Source organism: Elephantulus edwardii, unplaced genomic scaffold (assembly GCF_000299155.1).
Source record: "Elephantulus edwardii isolate Elephantulus edwardi_28Jun2011 unplaced genomic scaffold, EleEdw1.0 scaffold00101, whole genome shotgun sequence".
Lineage (NCBI taxonomy): Eukaryota > Metazoa > Chordata > Mammalia > Macroscelidea > Macroscelididae > Elephantulus > Elephantulus edwardii.
In genome coordinates, this window is record NW_006399851.1 from 5978764 (window position 1) to 5990041 (window position 11278).

The window sequence follows — 11278 nt, forward strand, 5'->3', positions numbered from 1 at the left end:
ATCAGGGAGTGAGATACCTCCTACCGTTCTTCTGTTCTTAAGGAGTGCTTTGCTTATTCAAATCTTCCTCCAAATTTGATGCCTCATTATTCTTCATATAATTTCTCAAATGACTTGTTTAGTATACAAATTCAATAAACATGCAGAAAGGATATAGTCCTGATGTACTCTTTTCTTGATTTAAAATCACTCTATGTTCCCCAGCTCTTTTCAGACAACTGCTTCTTGGTCAATCTAAGAAAGTATGGCTTATCAGTCTCATAGTGTCAGCATATCCTGTGTATCCAGTTGATAAGAACCAGTCTTCATTGCAAGTGGTCAAACACCCAGGTTCTAACTGATGTCACGTATGAGACACTTAGCTCAGGCGGGTGGCATCACTGAGTCATTCATACCTGTCTGTCCTGTGATAACTAAGCAGTCAATCCCAGTTACTGTCTTCGACTGCTAAAATGACTCTCCAACCTGCTGCCTGCATCACCTGCCACATTTCTCTTTTTATAGACATAATCCCAGAGCTGTATACAATTATTTCCCTCTCAGAACAGACTCTGCACTTCATTTTTCTGAGTGGAAACTATATGTATCATCAAAGTCAAATTTATCCCATGAGATGCAAAGCAAATGAAATCCATTTCAGACTTCCCTTTAGAACAAAAACAAAAATAATCTCTCTTGGTAAGGCAATCTTTCTCTATGTTTGTTGCTTTAATTATTGTTATTAGCTGCCAGTGAGTCCCCATCCCTAATCCTACCAACTCAATGCTTAACAGAATGAAACAATCTTGGTCTGGTGGCAGATAGAATCATTGTGATCCATTGACTGATTTTCAGAAGTGATTGCTAGGCCAGTCCTGCCTTCAACTCTTTTCAGCTGAAACTTGTTCAACACAACACACAAAGTTCCTTTGATAGAAAGACTGTGGTTGTGCTTGAGGTTCACTGGCTAGAAATTAAACTTGAGTCTCATACATGGAAGAGACAGATTCGACAACTCAACTGCCTCTGTCCCCTTGCTTTAGTTAAGCTAAAATCAAATCCATTGCCTTTGAGTCAATTCTAACTCATGATGATGTGCTGTCAGGTTTCTGAGACTGTAAAGCTTAATGGGAACAGATTGCCTCATCTTTCCCTCAAAGAGTGACTGGTAGCTTTGAACCAGCAACCTTTTGGTTAGCAGCCCAATAGATATGCCACTAATTAACCATAATCTCAATAAAAATACAAAAGCTGTTTCAATGTTTTAAAGAGACATAAGGCCAATGCTACATGAATAAACTGATCCTAACAGACTAAAATTTTTTAGGCAACATTATGATAGATGGAGAAAAGATTGAAAACGTCAATTATTTCATCTTACTGGGATCCACAATCAATACCAAATCAGTACGCCAGGTTACTAGCAGTTATAGGATCAGGAGATGTATTGCCTTAGCAAAGTCTGCTGTCAGTAACCTCTCAAAAGTTCTGAGGAGCAATGATATCAGTTTAAAGGTGCATCTTGATTCAGGCCATGGTCTTTCCAATCATCTGTTATGCAGATGAGAGCTGGACAAAGAATAAGGATGACAAAAGAAGAATCAACGTCTTTGAGTTTTGTGTTGGAGAAGAGTACTGAACATCATAGAGACTGCCAAAAGAACAACAAGTGTGTCTTGGAGAACAGGCAGTCAGAGTGCTCCTGCTCCTTAAAGGGAAGGCTGGTGAAGCTTCTTCTCATATATTTTGGGCATATTGTTTAGGAGGGACTATTTTGAAATTCTGTCTCACATACTCCGGAAATGTTATCAGGAAGGGCCAGTCTTGGAGAAGGACATCATATTTGGCAGGCTAGAGGAACGGCACAAGAGAGGAAGACCCCAGATGAGATTAATAGATACAATAACTGCGGTAAGGGGGATAGATATGTTTGAGACAGTGAGGTTGGATCATTGAGGACAGTGTTGTGTATATGGTAACACATTATATTTTTATACATACATATTTCATTATTACTGTTTTAAGGTGTTATTGAGCCAACTACATTTCATAGTGATCCTGTGAACAACAGATCTGGACCTTGCTTTACCCTGCTCCATCCTCTATCATGCTCAAATCCACTATGGTACTTGTCCAGTGTGCTCATTCTTGGGAATCCTAGAAAAGATCTCCTTGCATTACATTTATCTTGTGGTTCATCCACTACGTAATGGGTAAACCCATGGATCTGTTTACTGAGGAAAAGAATTTAGGGAACTTTGAAAACCCTAAAATGTCTCAAATAAAGGGGTGTGCCCAGAAACATATCTTGCAGTCTTTGCATTTTAGAAATAATGTGATTCAAAAAGGCAGCCCATAATAGAAAACACTGAATAAGAGCTGTCCTGCTCCCCAGAGCTTAACCTGATTGGGCAGGACGATTTAGCTCAGAGATCCCACTTGGCAAGTCAGCGAAACATGCAGACATGTGTTCTAAGAAATAAAGGAAGGCTGTGAGGAGACGTCCTGGTTCACTTCTGTCTGTTTGAAATGGTGCAGTGCAGGTAGTTGGAATATTTTTGGCATCTACTAATTTCATAAGCAGTATGAACTTTGATAAATGTCAATAGTTATAGAAAGGCTTCGGGGCTTTTATTCATAGGGTCCCTATGAGTCGTGCTCGGCTTGAAGGCAATCAACAACAACATGGCAAGGTGTACCCAGCTAGTCAAGAAGTCTGTTTACCCACATGCACCTTTCTAATGACAGTGTGTGTTACACTACATGTTTAACTGGATTACTCATTTAAACACTCTCCACTCGGGGATCACCCAAAGCCTTCATTTTCTGTCCTGAGCCCCCAGGATGCAACAAGATTACTTCCTGATGGAGGCAGGAGGCAGGGCCAGAGGATTCAGAAAAAGTTCCTTTCAGAGCACAGACTTCTGGGAAAAACATTGCACCTGCAAATAGGTTAATGAGCCTCAGGATTGCTAGAGTTGTCAAGACCGACTGTAGAGAAGTCCTGTGGAGTTAAGTAGGATATGAATCCGGCTCTGCATAAATACCATTACCAGCGCTCTCCTGCCTGCTGATCTTGCTTGAGTTTTGCAGTGAGTTGACTTGAATTTTTATCGACAGTAGGGCCGTTAGGAAGCAGCTGGTTTGGAGGTGGCTGGAAGTATTGTTTAAAGTGACATATTTGGTGGGCAGCAGCCTTGGCATTGGTTCCTGAAGTTGTGCTGGAATTTTATGGGAGGAAAGCATTGCATTTGATTCCTGTTTCCTTACCAGGAAAGCAAGCAATTAGCTTTTGTCCTCAGGAAAAAACCAAAAAACAAAAACAAAACAACCACAAAAAACCACCCAACTGTGATTGGCCACTTGTAGCATCTTATTTGATGTTGGAAATGGAGATATGGTGAAAAATAAACCCCACAAGTGTATCAGGTGCTTTAACTGAATGCCCTCTTCTCTCCATACCCTCAAATACCTTCATCCAGGGGTCCTGTATGAAGGACATCTTGACTATGTTTTCTAGCATGCTTTAATATTCATGTAGAATTACTTGGGTGATGCAAACCGTGAATACTTGATTGCTTACAGAAAGTTCAGAGGATCGAGTCTACCGAGAGGCATTTCAGAAGGCAGGCCTGGTGATCTAATTCTCAAAAAGAAACTGCTGGAAACCCTACAGGTTGATGTTCTACTCAAATACTCATGGAGTGTGTGTGTGTATGTTTGGGTCATGCATACATGTCTTTAAGTGTATCAGAAAGCCAGAAAAGTACATATATCATAACTGTACAGCTTAGTATCTTTTCATAAAGGGAACATATCCATGTGGCCACAATTCTGATACAGAAATAGAAAGCTACCAGTACCTGGGAGCCTCTCATGCCATCTTCAGGCACTAACCGCCTGAAAATACTTTTTTTCCTCACCCCCAGAGACTGGGGACCTGCTTGCTTACTTTGAATTCATATGGCCAGAATCATAAAGTATGCCCACTTTTGCACTTGGCCTTTTTTCAAGTATACAGATTACAAATATGCCCTTCCTTCAAACCTTTTCAATTACTGTCGAATTTATAAGGAAATGATTGATGGGTTAAATCTCAACAGTTCACTCTTTCTTCAAAATAAGTCACACAATGACACTTGCATTACAAACAAAGATATCAATGGCTGTGTTATGTGTTACATCGCACTCATGAACATGCTCAGTTACTAACAGGGTAGAAAAGGGACTTTACAGCACCCCTAGAAAGGAGGGACCATGCTCTCTGCCAACACAATGACACATTAAGGAGGTAGAACAAATGGGAGGTCACAGTGCCCTGAGTGATGCATGATGCTGGTGATGTGCACAAGAAAAATAGACTTGTGTGTTGCATATTCACTTACCAGAATGGGAAATGAGAGCTTGATGTGTAATTGCAATGAATGGAGTTTCTTCCTGCTTTATATTACAGTGCTCTCAATAAGCAGGCCCTGCAAAGCATCCTGCAGTTCCTTGTCACTTTTACTAGACCAGTGGCTTCTTTGGCTTCTGGTCAAGGAAAGGAAAAATATAACAAAAGTAATATTAAAGTCATCTTCTGTGCCTGAGATAAATTAACACAGCCCACTAGCAATCATTAATGAAAAAGTATAGGAAAGAATTTGGAACCGTCAGTGAGAATCCTAAATGCAAGTTGCATGGGAATGAAATATTACTGCAGTATGCAAAAATATTTAAGAGCTCCCTTTCCCACTAATATATTATGAGACTGCTTAATGGTAAGCGTATGAACAACACAGGCAATTGCTGATTTATCTGACCATATATCAAATCTAACAACTGGATTCCAAGTAAGTAAAATTCTTTTAGTTTGTAAAAAAAAATGCATACATACATAGTCAGATATGGATAACAGCCAAAAGTTTCCTCAATTCCCTCCCAGCTAAAGGCAAAGGTTTTACTGCCATTCACCTCTGAGCAAACCACATTTTCTCTAATACGGCTGATCCCTCCCAGTCTAAACATTTTTCTCTAAAATGTTGAAACCCTGCAATTAATTCTTCCTCCCTGAAACAAGAAAAGTTCACTGAGCTGAGAAGCCAAGTGCATCCCCCATAGAGAAGATAGTGATTGGCGGGGTGGGGCAATGCTTTCGAGTGGAAAAGTCTCTCAGATGAAAGGAAAGTAGAGGAGAAGAGAAACCATATCTGCTCATCTGAAGGTTTTATTTGTTACATACACACGCTCTAGTGGGGGAGGGGGATATGTTTTTGTGTATTTGTGTATATCCGTAAGAAATAGAAATGCTTGCTTATCATCAAAATCAGTTTTATAACAGATCAAATTTAAGGGAAATAAGCTTGGCCTTCAGTACGTATGCTTTCCATCAACCTTTGCCTTGTGAAGGAGAGGTAGTAGACACACACACACACACACACACACACACACACACACACACACACACAATCTATTTATAATGAAGTAATGCAGTGAATTACTGCATTGAAAAATAGTGCCTGACTATTCACAATGTGACTTCCCCTGTCAAGAATGTGCTCCCTTAGTAATTGATGGTGATGTGTTTCCACCACCCACTCCCACCAATGGAGATTGGCTTTAGGGGACTCCAGAAGCCTGCTACCTTCCAGTTACTATTGTGTAGATATGTTGTTATTGTTATGTGCTGTCAAGTCACCTGTGACTCATAGCAACCCTATATACAACAGTCCTAAACCCTGCTCTGTCCTGTGGCAATCTCACTGTCTCCAACACACCTAACCCCATTACCCGAGCCACTGAATCAATCCACCTCATAGAGGGTCTTCCTCTTCTGTGCTGTCCCTCCACCCTCCTGAGCATGACGTCTTTCTCCAAGAACTGGTCCCTCCTTGCAACATGTCCAAAGTAGGTCAGATGAAGCTTCAGAATTTTTGCCTCCAAGGATCAGCCTGGTTTAACCCTGTCTACTATGAATCTGTTTGTTTTCTTAGCAGTCCATGGTATATTCAATACTCTTCTCCAACACCACAGATTAAAGGCATCAACTCTTCTATCATCCCTAGTCATTGTCCAGCTCTCTGATGCATAGCAAATAATGGCAAAGAGCATGGCCTGTATCAGGTGCACCTTAGTGTCCAGACTGATATCGTTACTCTTCAGTACTTTGGTGAGGTCTCTGACAGGAGACTATCCCAATGCAATTCATCTTTTAACATCCTGGCTGCTGGTACCAAGAGTGATAATTGTTGAGCCAAGCAAACTGAAGCTGTCAACAATGTCAATTTCTTCACCCTCTATCATGATTTCTACCAATCGGCCCAGTGGTGAGAATCTTTGCTTTTTTGACGTTGAGCTTCAATCCATATTGAAGGCTGCAGTCCTTTACCTTTTGCAGCAAGTGCTTCAAGTCCTCCTCAGTTTCAGCAAGCAGGGTTTTGTCATCTGCATAACACAGATTGTTGAGGAGTTTACCTCCAATCCTGATGCCACAATTCTCCTGTATAATCTGCTCCCCATATATATTGAAAAGTTATGGAGATAAGGCACATCCTTGATACACACCCTTCACAATTTTGAAACATGCAGTGTTTCCTTGCTCCTTCAGGACTACTGCCTCCTGATACAAGTATAGGTTTTGCATTAGCACGATCAAGTGTTCTGAGATTCCCATTCTACTCAGAGTTAACAACAGTTTGTTATGATCCACACAACCAAACGCCTTTGCATAATCAAAATGAAACACAGATAGACATTCTTCTGGTACTTTCTGCTTTCAGCTAAGATCCATGTAACATTAGCTACAACACCCCTACTACCACGACCCCTTCTAAAGCCAATCTGCACTTCTGGCAGTTCTCTGCTCATGTGCTGTTCCAGTCATTTTTTAATAATCTTCAGCAGAATACTACTTGCATGTAATATCAATGATATTGGTCTGTAATTTCCACAGTCTGTTGGGTCACCCTTCTTTGGAATGGGAACAGATATAGACCTCTCCCAGTCAGTTGGCCAAGTGGTTGTTCTCCAGATTTCTTGACACAACTTGGTGAGCACATCTAGGGCAGCATCTGTTAGCTGAAATATGTCAATTGGTATACCATCTATTCCTGTGACCTTATTTTTTGCCATTTCCTTCAAAGTAGCCTGAACTTCTTCTTTCATCACCATAGGCTCTTGTTCATATGTTGTTTCATGAAATTCTTCTGTGTTTGCCAATTCCTTTTGATACCGTGACTCAGTATATTCTTTCCATCTTCTTTTAATACTTCCTGGATCATTTACTATTCTGCCAAAAGCATCCTTGATTATAGCAACTCGAGGTTTGAATTTGTTCTTCAGTTCCTTGAGCTTAAGAAATGCTGAGCAAGTTCGGCCCTTTTGATTTTCTGACTCCAACTCCCTGCACATTTCATTGTAATATTTTACTTTATCTTCCCACGCTGCCTTTTGAAATCTTCTGTTCAGCTTCTTAATATCTTGAATTCTTCCCTCTGCTTTGGCTTCTTGGAGCTCTAGTGCAATATTCAGAATCACTTCTGACATCCATTTTGCTCTTTTCTTCCTCCTGTCTTTGTAATGACCTTTTGCACTCTTCCTGGATGATACTCTTGATATCCTCCTGCAACTGATCTGGTCTTCGCTCATTGGTGTTCAAGGCCTCAAACCTGTTCCTGAGATGGTTCTGAAATTCAGATGAGATAGACTCAAGGTCATTATTTTGGTTCCCGTGGATTTGATTTCATTTTCCTTAGCTTCAGCTTGAACTTGCAAAAGAGTAGTTGGTGGTCTGTTCCACAATCAGCATGTGGCCTAGTTTTCACAGCTATACTGAGCTTCTCCAGTACTTCTTTCCACAGATGTAATCAATCTGATTCTTATGCATACCATCAGGTGAAATCTATGTGTATAACCTGCAATTATGTTTCTTATAAAATGTATTTGCAATGAGTAAGTCCCAAGTGTCATCAAAATGCATATGTGGTTGTGGAAGAGGGAGAGAAGATGAAGACCTCTTTATACAACATTCCCCCAAAAGCATTCCCACAGTAGCTTGCATCCTGGTTCTATATCCCTATAATTAGGATAAGTTCAAGGATTCTGAAGCTATGTCTGACAAACTTTGGGCATGTTGCAAGAAGGGGCCAATCCTTGCAGAGGGACATCAGGCTTGGGAAGGTGGAGAGACAGGATAAGAGATGAAGACCTGGATGAGATAGATTGACTCAGTGACTGGGATAATGGAGGTAGGTGTGTCAGAGATGATAAGGTTGCCTCGGGAAAGAGGAGAGTTCAGAGCTGTTGTACATAGGGTCATTATGAGTCATAAGCAACTCAACAGCACATAAAAACAGCCATGCTATCTCAGTAACAAGCCTTGGTATTGCAGCATATTATATATTAAGCTTCTAAACAAAAGGTTGGTGGTTCTTAGCTGTTTTGAGAAAGAAAGACAGGAAGTCTTTTTCCAATAAGATTTACAGTCTTGAAAACAATGAATGATTAATGTGTTTGGAATTCCCTGAACAGTGGTCTTTGTGATATTTCCATTAATACTTTATTTTTTTAATATGCTCCTTGTCTCTTCAATATACATTTTTCAAGTTTAAAATCTATCAAGAATGGTGTTAGGTACAAAGAAAAGAGAATACAGTGATTGAATTGGTCACAGCACCTACCCTCTATAACGTCTTTTTCCCATGACAGGGATATGATTTTATGTTTCGGAAGAAACATCCTAGTGGGAAATTAGGGGAGTGGAACAGGAAGGATAATAGCCATTAAGTTGTGGTGTAGGAGAAGGGTCTTGAGCATATACCATGGAGGCAAGGATTTTGAAACTCTGTCTTACATACTTTGAGCACATTTTCCGGGAGGAACCAGTTCTTGGAGAAGAACATCATGCTTGGAAGGATGGAGGGTTGAGACAGGAAAGGAAGACCCTGGATGAGATAGACTGATACAGTGATTGTGGTAAGGTTAGAGTAGGTAATGTAAGTGTGTCAGAGAGAGTGAGACTGGCTAAGGATAGATAGGGCATGGTTCAAAGCTACTGTTCTTCAGGTCACCATGGGTCATAGTCAACTGGAGGGCACACAACAACAACAGAATGTAAGCATCTGGAATCAATATGATAGCAACTGGTTATAACCAGCTAATTATATTTAAATTAATTAAAATTAAATAACATAAAATATTCAGTACCAGAGTCATATTAACCATATTTGAAAGGTGTGTCCCCTGATTTATATATATTTCTATTTAAATGTGATTTATGTTTTATTGGACAATGCAGATATAAAATGTCTCCACATTTGCAGAAAGTTCTCTTGCACAACACTGTGTAGGCCTTTGTTCTTTCAGAAGAATCAGTTAACTTAATAACAATGAATTTGTAATGTAGCAGGGGTATGGATTTAAATAATACCATGGGTTGACATCGGAAAGAAGAGGGGCTTTTTGGTCTGTTGATGAGTTAAATTCCACCCTTCTCTCTAGAATTTCCATATCAATGACACATTGTTGGTGGGGCTGTTAGGTGCCATCATGTCAACTGTACTTCATAATTAGACCCTGTGAACAGCAGATCTCAATTTTACCCTGCATCATCCTCACAACTTCTGATATGCTCAAGCTCACTGCTGCAGTCACTTTATCAGTCCATCTCACTGACCGTTTAACTCTCCTTCTCCGGCCCACTAACGCAGCATGGTATCTCTTTCCAAGGACTGGTTCCCCCTGAAAAGAAGTTCAAAGTAAGTAAGACAAAATTTTACCAGCCTTACTTCTAAGGAACATTCTAGTTGCACTTTCCTTTAAAACAGATTTTTTTAAGGGAGCTCTGGTGGCCTATTGGTAAGAGTGCATTACAATCCCAAAACAGATATGCTTGTTCTCTTACCAGTTCTTAGGATAGTCAGTACCCTTCTCTAACATCACAACTGAAAGACATAAATTCTTCTTTGGTTAAGGACTTCTCCAAAGTTCTAAACTGCAAGGCGATCAGTTTAAAGATTAAAGCATGCCTAATCCAAGCCATGGTGTCTTTAGTTACTTCCTATGTATCTATAGTTGTACAATGAATAAAGATGACAAAGAATTACACACAACTGTGATAATATTATTCACTGGTCTCCAGTCAGAGCCAACTCATGGATGATCCTCCTGCTAATTTTCAGATGCTGTATATCTCAAGGAAAGAGATTGCCCAAGTATGATGTCCTCCAGAGATTGGTCTCTCCTGACAACATGCCCAAAGTATGTGAGAAGGAACTTCGAAATCCTTGACCCCAAGGAGTAACCTGAATTTACTGTTTTCAGGACCTGTTTGTTCTCTTGGAAGTCCATGGAATGCATGTCCAATAATCTTCTCCATCACTATCCTCAAAGGCATTGATTTTTCTTCTGTCATCCTTAGTCATTGTGCAGGTTACAGACGTACAGCAAGCAATAGAGAAGACCATGGCCTGGATCAGATGCACCTTTGTCTTTAGACTGACATTGATGCTCTTTATCACTCTGGAGAAGTTCTTGACAGTCAATTTGCCCAATGCAACCTGTCTTTTGATTTCCTAACTGCTGGTGCCAGGGTGTTTGTTGTGGATCCAAGCAAGAGGAAATGAGTGACAACCTCAGTCTTTCTTCATCTCTCACGTTGTCGCCTATTGGCCCATTGGTGAGGATCTTTGGGGTTTTTGTTTGGGTTTTTTTGTTTGTTTTGGGTGTTTTGTTTGGTGGGGGTTTTTTTCTCTTTTTTTGGGTTTTTTTTTTTTTACTATGCAGTTGTTTTTGTTATTATGTGTCATCAGGTCACTTGTGACTCATAGCAATGCTATGTACAGTATCTCTGAACCCTGCCTTATCTTGAGCCAATTTCATTGTCTCAGACATACCTACTCCCATTATCTCAGTTACTGAGTCAATCTATTTTATCCAGAGGTTTTCCTCTCTTGTGTTGTCCTTTCACCTTTCCAAGCATAATGTCCTTCTCCAGGAACTGGTCCCTCCTAGTAATATGCAGTTGTTGTTGTTGTTGTTGTTATTGTGTACCGTTGAGTTGGTACTGACCCACAGCTGACCTTCCAGTGCGTTTTCAGAGGCAGTTAATCATACAGGAGAAGACTGTCCATCCTTCTTCCATGGAGCAGCTGGTGGCCTCAAATTGTGTCTTTGGGATTGCAGTGCAGCTTCTTGACACTAGGACACCAGAGCTCCAAGGAATGGTCCCTCCTAGAAACACACAGTACTATGTATTATATCCAACATGTTCCTTAAAACAAAGATGACAAAACCTCCTCTCACAATTCAGGTATGTCATCAT